Here is a 9,719-nt window from a genome sequence, read left to right as displayed (position 1 = left end):
CTGGATTCCCAGAATCATTTCAATGAGTCTCCCCTTTCCTTGAAGCCAGTTGGAGTAGGGCTTCTCTCAATTTTGATTCAGACTTGGTTCTAGATCCTTCCCACCCAGACACAAACAGAGGCAACATTTGCTTCAACACCATTAAGAGTGAAACCCTTTATTCTTTACTGAGAATAGGGTGTACAGAACACCAAATACAGTTCACCAGCATCCTGGGCAGGCATGCCCAAGTGTGAGTGAATGTGTTTTAGGAACAGCCTTACTGATTCCTGAACCACTCCAAGCATTTACACTGCTGGTGCCAGGCCAATCCTGTCATTTCCTTGATCAAAGACCAGGAAATGCAGCCTCAGGGAGATGTCACCCAGGACCCAGGACTCTGTAGATGTCATCACTCTTTACTCTCTAAAGGCGGTATAGCAGCGGCCTCTAGAATCCTGAGGGAGTCAGAGACACACACCAGTCAGCATGAGCCCTTATCAGTGACTCTCCCCAATATCCAGACCCAGCAAAATTATTTGCTTTATTTCCCTATTTTAGTAAGTATCAAGGGGTTTTCTGAGCAGCAGGGGATATGAGAGTTCATCCAAAACCAAAGAGGACCAAGACATGAGGTTGCCATGAGAAAGAGTGTGGTGAGTGGAGGACTGGGAGGTAGGGAAACAGAGGAATGAAACACAACAAAGACCTATTGTAGAGCATCAGAAACTGCATTCAATATTCAGAGATAAACCACATGAAAAAGAATAAGAAAAAAAAATATTTTTTATATGTATAACTGAGTCACATTTTTGTGCAGCAGAACTTAATGCAACCCAGAAGATCAGCTACACTTCAATATAATTATTTCAAAAAGAATAAGTGTGTCCATAGTTCCCCTCACTCCTTGTTTCTTTCCTTCTGACTCCTGATCCTTGTTTTCTCTGTAGAGAATGCTGGTTCTCTTCCTGAATCCCCACAATCTGTACTTTATTAAAAAAATAAATTAAAAAAATATATTTTGTATTGGAGTACAGCTGATTAACAATATTCTGAGTTTCAGGTGGACAGTAAAGGGACTCAACCGTATGTATCCGGGTATCCTGGTCCCAAAGACACCCCTCCCATTCAGGCTGTCATATAACTGAGTGGATATTCCTGTGCTACAAAGTAACTCAATGTAGGTTAATCATCTTAAATAGAGCAGTGCCCACAAAATGTTCTTGAACACTTAACTCAGGAACTCTGAGAAAACTCCTTTGGCCCACACTCACCCTCTTTGTCCACTCCAGGCTTGGGTGGGTAACATACTCTTGTTCCCCATCCCCACTGGTCAGTCAGTAGCCCTCATCAGCCCTAGTAAGTCCCCAGTGCCTTAGTGAAGACCAACTTGAGATGTCATTTGCATAGAATCCAGTGCACTTTTGCCTAGAACCAAGCAACCTTCCAAATGGTTCAATGAGTTTGTCGTTTTAAAATTCCTGAAATTCCCTCTCTTCCTCAAAGCCATCTTTGAGTCTATCAGCCTGCTCTGAGCTCTCGCAGGGAGGTGACATGAAGCCTTCACCCTGTGCCGGTCACTGTGCACCCTTCATACACATTATTATCCAACTTCCCGACCAAGGGGTCGGGTATCCCAACTGACAAAGGAGGCACCTGTCCAGAACTAGGGCAAGATGCAGGCGAGGACTAGGCTGACCATGTAATTTATCATTCAAACCAGAAAAATCTTGAGAAGGTAAGGTAGACTGTTAACTTATGCTGGGACTTCACACTTGGACTGTCCCCCACCATTCTCCTTGTAACATGGCCTATTTCAGGGACTGCTAGAGCTGAATTTAATGTTCATGCACCTAAGGGTTCAGATGGAATTGAAGCTCTTTGAGGACTGAGGACCTTAATGTTCCCCACTCCCTGACTCCCAACATGCCATATGGTGTGGTATCTCCACTTTAATTTCAGGAAAATTGGTGTCCCACACAGCCCTTTACTCTCAAGTGTTTGGTTTTGTGGGAGGCACTGGCCCAGCCACAGGACTCAGCAGCATCTGCAATGGTGTGACATGGCCTCTAGAGGGCGACCTCCTCCCAGTAGCAGCACAATGGTTCCTGCAAGCTCCAGTTTGAGAACCAACCCTCAGTATTGTCCCCTCACCTTGAGGATGTAGGCTCGAGCTGGCACTGGGTAGTTGATGCCATTGATGGTGAAGATAATAGAGGGCAGAGTATTGACCGCAGAATATGAAACGTAGTGCTGTTAGAGAGAGAGGTTGAGAGATTGACTATGGAGATCCTTGTGTTTGTAGACTGGGAGTGACGCTGCAGCATGACCCTTTCTCTTGAAACCCCGTTGCTTTGCGCCAATGAGCTTTTGTATGTTATTGACCAGTCCTCTTGGGCCTTGGATATGTGATGCCCCTGTGTCCACCATGGCTGCGCAGCTGTCAGAATAAGCAATAACCTCTCTTTTCATGGTGATGCTGAGAGACAATGGAAGAAAGCAGGCATCAAGGTCACTCTGAGTCTCCTCAGAGTTGCCCCCTTCCTGACTGTGTCATAAACAGCCCTTCATCTCTTGCCCTCTTTTCTTTGCACTCAACACAGCACCATTCCTGACATCCTCAAATGTAGTACTTGAATACACCAGGATCTTTGTACCTAGATACAAGCTGATCTTCCTTCCTAGAAGACTCCGCTCCCCTTTGACTAGAAAATTTCTTCTCATCTTTCAGATTCCACCTTAATTGTAATGTTTTCAGGAAGTCTTTCCCCTGGTATTTATCAGTCTCCTGTCTTGGTCACTCTCTGTAGACCCTTCCTCATGTCTACTGCTGCTGCTGCTGCTGCTAATTCACTTCAGTCATGTCCGACTCTGTGCGACCTCATAGAGGGCAGCCCACCGGGCTCTGCCGTCCCTGGGATTTCCCAGGCAGAGTACTTTAGTGGGTTGCCATTGCCTTCTCTTCTCATGTCTAGCATGTACCAAAGTCACAATTCACTATGTGGGTGAGTCACTTCATGTACATCTGCCTTCTTAGATGTGAGGGTGAGTTTTATTCTCCTTGCCATCTAAATTACCTGGCACACAGTGGATGCCCAATGCTTCTCTGTTCAATGAGTGAATGAAGACTGAGAAAACAATAAGAACCTCCAGAGAGCTGTAACTCATGGGGAGCAAATAATGGTTTGCCCACAGAGTGAAGATGGAGATTCACAGGGGCAGCAGATTCTCATCGTATGGGAAGAGAGGGGCTCCTCTGGGAGAGAGTGTCCCCCAGCACTGCTCTTACAACCAGCTTAGACCCTGAGACCCTGGCCAGGAAATACATGACTAGCCCACAAAAATTCCAGAGGAGAGGTCAGCTTTTGTCTGAGGGTATCACACAGAATCCTATCAATTATGCCTCTTGTCCTAAGATCACTCCTGGATCCCACCTTCCTGATTCTCTGTTATAGCCACTTCCCCACTGTGTGCCCATGAACATGGGGTGCCTTTTTTTATTAGTCGCTTTCACATCTTAAGGCTGCAGCCAACCTCTCTCCACTGCTAGGTAGCTGCTCCCTAAGAAGACCAGTTTGCCCCATTTTCTCAGTACTGTCCCTTTTTTTAAACTGACATTTATCTGTACTATGAACTTCCTATGTCCTAGGTAGCCCTGGACAGTTGGTCATCTTATCATAACTCTGTTCAGGCTGGTGAAATTCTCCCTGATCCTCTGTTCACCACATTATAGAGTCCTCTAACCATGCTCCCCACCTCGAAGGGCAGTGGGTGTAGCCCTCTTGTAGCCGCACAAACCTCTCTGGACCCTTTTAGGACCCTGGTCAGAGCCATGCTCAGAAGGCCTGGGGATTATAGAACCCATGGGTTGTTTGTGTATCTATGTGCTTGTGTGTTTGTCTGTATGTGTTTTGTATGTGTCTCTGTGAGTGCTTGTGTTCCTCTGACTAGCTATGCATATTTTTATGTCTCTGTGTAGATTTATGGGTGTCTGCTTGTGTGTTTCCAAGTGTCTGTGTGTCTGTGTGTGTCACTGTGGGTGGTGTATATGTCTGTGTGAGTGCATGTCTGAGAATGCATTTGTGTGTGTCTGCCTGTGTCCATGTACATTAGCAGGAGCATCACTTGGGCTGACCCTCAGAGGGACAGGCTTACCAGTCTATGTGTAGAGTCCAGTCATCTGCTTGGACCAATGGTACCCATTTGAGCTCTCCCTTGTACTAGCGGTGGTCCACCCCACCAAACATCACCACACTGCCCTCCTGCTCGTCTCTGTAGAGAGAAGTGATGGGCGGATCCTTGGAGGACAGTAACAACAGCACTGTCTGAGAGCTGTGCTGGTCCAACCATCAATGCCCTAATAATGTCCCCACGTACAGATGCAGAAATCGAGTCCAGGAGAGATAGAGATCCAGACTGAGGTCTGCTACTGTCTCATGGGTGGCACAGAGGAGGTTAGAAGGTGAATCACTTGTTTGAGCTCCACCCACTATGTCTTCTGAAGATGCCCTGGACCTCCAGCAACCTGAGTGCTCAGACACCTTCAGAGGACTGGGTGCTCAAGTGTTTTGGCTTTCCCAGTGTCCACCTTGTCATTTTTCAGGAAACTCAAAGGCTTGGAGTTCTAAGGGTGTGGGTTCAGTTCACCCAGAATTGGCTCCATTGGCCTGTGACCTCCATTGTCCAAAGGGCCCCACAGTCAGAAGGGACCCCACCTCTGCTCTCCCTGTCTTGAAATTCCTAATATTTCTTGAACAAGGGCACGCTTTTGTGTCCCACGCTTTCATTTCTCACTGGCTCCACAAATTGAGTAGTTTGGCCGGGGCTTTCTTTAAATGCTAATGAGGAAGGAAAGACATCCACCATTCTTCTTCCTTCCTTATCAAATTCATAAGCAAATCGTAATGGTTTTTCCTCCAACTTGTTTCCTGTTGCCTTCCTTTTGCCTCCCTCATGAATCACCCCCTAGACCAAGTTACTGGTCTTGAGCCCAGGAGTAGGGTTGTGTTCCAATAAAATTTTATTTATAAAAGCCAGTGGTGAAGCCAGGTAGGGCCATGAGGCCATAGTTATCTTTGGTTATATTACTCTCTGGATACTTCTTTATCAAGTTTTCTATAATTTTTGTACAACTGAAAGCATGTTACAGCTTATTTGGAGAAAGCAAATGTCCATCTCAGACTTACTTGCTCAAGTAGAAGGCAGAAACAGCCTCAGAAATGGCACCTTCATTCTTCAGCTTGTCAAAGATGGGGATGGCTCTAGAGCAGGATTGGTTGGGGTAATTCAAGCCCAAGACGCCATCAGATCTTCTGTCCTCAAACCCGTATTCCATCACACTTAGACTGAACAGCTGGTCAGTACTTAAAAAGTCCCCAATCTGTGGGAGAGAAGAGCGTTCCCACTTACAGATACATGAAGTGGGGCTAGGACTGGGCTGGGGTGCATTGCCATTAGATCCTCAGAGAAGAATTGAAGCTGGGCTCTGTCTTTGGTTGCCCACAGATTGTTAGAGCAAGGTAGAAAGGGAATTTGGGTTCCATTTGAGAGAGGGTATGAATTTTAAAACATTTGTCCCTCTGAAAAATACCACGTGAGTGAGTCAAATTTGCCTTGTGGCTTCTGTCCAGGTGGGGCAACCAAGAGTCAGGCAAGGTCCCATTGGTGCCACCTTATGGACAAAACAATTGAGAGCAAGATAGCCTTCTCTTTGGCATCACTGTGACCTAATGACAGGAATGGACTGAATTCTCTGTAAAGTACTGTGGATTCTGCATCTGTCCAGGAAGACAGAAGCCGAAAACACAGTCTTGCTTTCAGGGTTCTATGAAATTACTCCCTGGGGAATTCACTTTTGGGGATATGTGTATATTTATGTGAGTATGTATGAGACAGAAAGAGAGAGAGGGGAACTACTCAAGTATTTTGGGGGAGGCAAGACATAGATTTATTAGACTTTCAAGAGTCCTCTAGAGCTAGAGAACTCGTTTATTATGCCACTTGACTTCTCAGGCCTCCAGTTTCCCACTCTGGATACCTGAAGCCCATGACTGCCCCCAAGGTACCCAGATCAATTTTATCCTGTCCCCAAACACCCCACTGCAGCTTCATTCCTGAATAGCCAGCCTAACTCCACCTTTTACCACATGTGTGCTCTCAGCAAGGCCCTTGCTGTATGGACCTCAGTTTCCTCATATGTCTCATGAGCTAACCAGAGTAACTGCTTTGTGGGGTTGTTGCAGAATTAAACCAGTTATCACCTGACAGTGCCTGGAACAGTCTGAGTATAAAAGTGGGTGCTTCTATCCCTTCTCACTCCAAGCCAAATGAACCTTGAACTGCTCATGGGCAGAGGAGCTGCAAGTCCACACATCAAGCCACACTCTGGGTTAGATAATTTGCTTGCTCATGTGTCACCATGGGCACTGCATCCCCAGAGACATGACCTTGTGGATAAGATGGCCAATATCTACGGGAGTTAGGCTAGGAAGGGTCCTTCCAGATAGTCCTGCATCTGTTTTGCAAGCAGTGGTCGCCTCATATCCAGTCCTGTCTCAGCATTTGTTACAGTGTTACCTGAACTGTGTCATGAGCAACAACTCTTTTCATTCTCCCAGATCCATACATGATCCAGAACATCTTATTTGTAGGCCGGAAGGTGGAAGACTGACATTGTCTGAACCTAACGTGTGTAGCTGCAGACCCAAAAGATGAGTGTCATCAGTTTCCAAGGGTGGAAACAGGGCAGCAGTCTAAGTGAAAGATGGTCCGGGTAGAGGGTGTCTGTACTCACAACAGGCTGAGCTGTTGCAAAAGACAGAGGGCACCCACAAGTCAGATGAGCCTGTGTCAAAGACAACCTGGAATTCCTGAGGGGGTGTTCCAATAGTGATGTTACCCACGTAGAATATCTACATGGAGAAGGAGGGAGTTTGTTAGTGCAGAACTGGCTACCCTCTATCCCCGCACTGATGACTCCCTCTGGTGTCACATATCTCTTGAGATCACTTTGTAACCATCATTCAGTTCACAGACTTTGGTCACAGAGGTATCTGCGTTTGATACATTTTTCCTGTGCTACACTCTATGCAAGATATTGACTCTATAACCAGGCGTTGAAGTGGTATCTCCCGCATGGGAAGCCCAGAGGCATAACTATGGGCCTCCAGGACTGCTGGACACCCAGGGAAGTCCTGGTGCCTTCATTTGAGAAGCTCTGTAGTCTCTTCAGACCCAGCCTTAGCACCCTCTTCTCCAGGAGGTCCTTCTTGATCAACCTCAGCCACTCCCTCCAAACTCAGACCACATCCAATCCACACCACACAGGTGACCCTTTCATTTGACATGTATTTACTCTTTGCCTATCTCTCAGGCTGGCATGGGCATTTTTGAAGACAAAATAAGCCATTTTTAATCTAAAAACAGTAAGCACTATGTTAGATTCTTATGGCCATACACAGAATACAGGTTCAGTAACTTTTTCCTGCTGCATCTGTGGAAACTGAATTCCTCTACCTTGGATTCACGACTGGTTTGAAGTTGGTTCTACCTTTTGTAACTTCATTTGTAACTGAGGCGCTTATTTAGTTCAGAAGGAACAATCACCCTCAAACTAATGACACATGTTTGACACAGAAATGGATATTTACCTGCCACCTGGTAATGGCCAGGCCCAGTCACAAAGACCACCAGTTGAGGATGAGAGTGCTTCTCCTCTGGGTGGGGCCCCTGTTTCCCAGTGTCTCGGCCTCTGGCAGGAACCCCAACCCCACCATCCCACCTGGCACCTCCAGATGAGCCCCATGCTAAGCTAGAGCACCAGGGAGCCCTGTGGAGCACCATCCTCCCCAAATACTCACATCTCTGATGTTTCTCAGTGGGTGAATAGTTAGATTTGAGCCATGAAAAGAAATCTGGGACAGTCTGTAAGCATGCTCCTTCAAGAAATTGTTCAGCATGTTTTTTCCACTGAGGGTTTTTCTCATGGTCTTCACTCTCCTTAGAGGTATTCTTTCACCGAGCATTTGACAAAGAAACATGTCAATGTATGGCAAAACCAATACAGTATTGTAAAGTAAAATAAAATAAAAATTAAAATTAAAAAAAAGAAAACAAAGAAGATTCTACAATTAGCTGTATGTGTTAAGGTATAACTGTCATTTTAATGGCTCTGTGCGTTTTCTAATCATTTTTATGAGGAACATTATTATCAGAATTTTATGCATATACCATGGCAAAAACATAGATTTGAATACAGGTTCTTTTCTGCCATCTTGGGTAAGCCATATGACCATGTGTGTCTCAGTCTCCCCTTCAGCAAAATGGTGGAATGTAACAATACAAACCCTCCAAATAGGATATCTTGGGGATAAGTCAAGTGATGGATATAAGGTACCTGATAAATAGGAAGTGTCATCAATGACAGCCATTAGCATTGCTGTTGCCATCCCACACATTCCTTCTCAAAGAACCTCAAGGAAGGAGGTAGAAGGGGGACTCTTATTCTCTTTTACAAGGGAGCAATTTGAAATGCAAGAGGTTTCTGAGTTGGGTGTTGTCACACTGCTTGTCAGATATAAGACAGTGTATCTTTCTACATGTTGAAAGAGAAGAGAGAGTTGAAAGAATAATTCAAGGTATAGGGAATAAGTAAGGGAAATTCAGAGGCTTGAGAAGGAAGGACAAGTCAAATGAAAAATTAAAAGCAAGCAACACAAAGAGAAATAGACTGCCAGTGACTTCCAAAGAGATGGAGAGATTAATGACAGTGATACAGAGATGTAGACATAGACATATACACACTGAAATAGGGGAAAAAGAGGACATATTCAATAAAATGTAGAAAAGTGCTATTCCACAGGACCACATCAACATCTGTATTGACTGTGCACTGAACAGTTGCAAGGAGTTGCATTTTCAACCCCAAGTGTTGTGCAACTCAAATCTACACCAAGACCTTGGCATCCACAGTTCCTATAGGAAGTTACTTATTAATAAATAAGAGTTGAACTTTAAGACTCTTATGGAAATATTCCTTTCCCTTCTAAACCTGATGGGTGGAAGAATAATTGGATGAAAAGAAAAATCCGAGAAAGGTATATGATGTGACATACGCTGCCCATACTTACTTGACTATGCACTCTGAGAAGGCCACCAGCCCGAGAAGCACAAGCCAATTCATGCTTCTTTACTGGCTCCAAGTACTCAGGGAAGTTTAGGTTCTTAGCATGTAGTGGTGACTGGGAGCCCCTAGTTATATATGCTCTGACATGCCCTAGTTTTTTCCCATCAGGACACTAAAAGACCTGAAAAAAAAAAAAAACACACAAAGGTCTTGATAAAAACTTTGCCTTCATTAGTGTCCTTGCCAAATGGACTTTGAAGCTTTTCAGAATACAGAGAATTAAACTGTAATCTCTTCCTTGAATCTTGGCTGGAAAATCAAACTGATCTGCATGGATATCTAAGAAGACAGAAAACCTTGCCTAGTTGGAGAAAAAACTGCTAAGAACATTATGAAAATGGAATAATAGGGACCATGCTCGACACGCATGGTTTCATGTCATCTTCCTAGCCACTTCATGAGATATGCATTGCTGTCTTCACTGGCGAGGCATTGCTAGGATGATAAGTTGTCAAATGGCAAAGTGAAGACTTCAGGGACAGCCCAGGGACATACAACTGGCTTTAGGTAGTGGGTCTAATGGCAGACATAGGGGCACCTATGATGCCAGGCTGCA

The 9,719-nt window shown here is 45.0% G+C and overlaps 1 pseudogene; it reads right to left on the bottom strand.

Moving 5' to 3' along the window:
* Nucleotides 1-287: 287 nt before the first annotated feature.
* LOC138083387 (pregnancy-associated glycoprotein 4-like) lies at nt 288-9,208 on the bottom strand (annotated as a pseudogene).
* Nucleotides 9,209-9,719: the final 511 nt, after the last annotated feature.

Source organism: Capricornis sumatraensis, chromosome 8 (genome assembly GCF_032405125.1).
Source record: "Capricornis sumatraensis isolate serow.1 chromosome 8, serow.2, whole genome shotgun sequence".
In the NCBI taxonomy this organism is placed as follows: Eukaryota; Metazoa; Chordata; class Mammalia; order Artiodactyla; family Bovidae; genus Capricornis; species Capricornis sumatraensis.
This window is presented reverse-complemented; position numbering and strand designations above follow the sequence as displayed.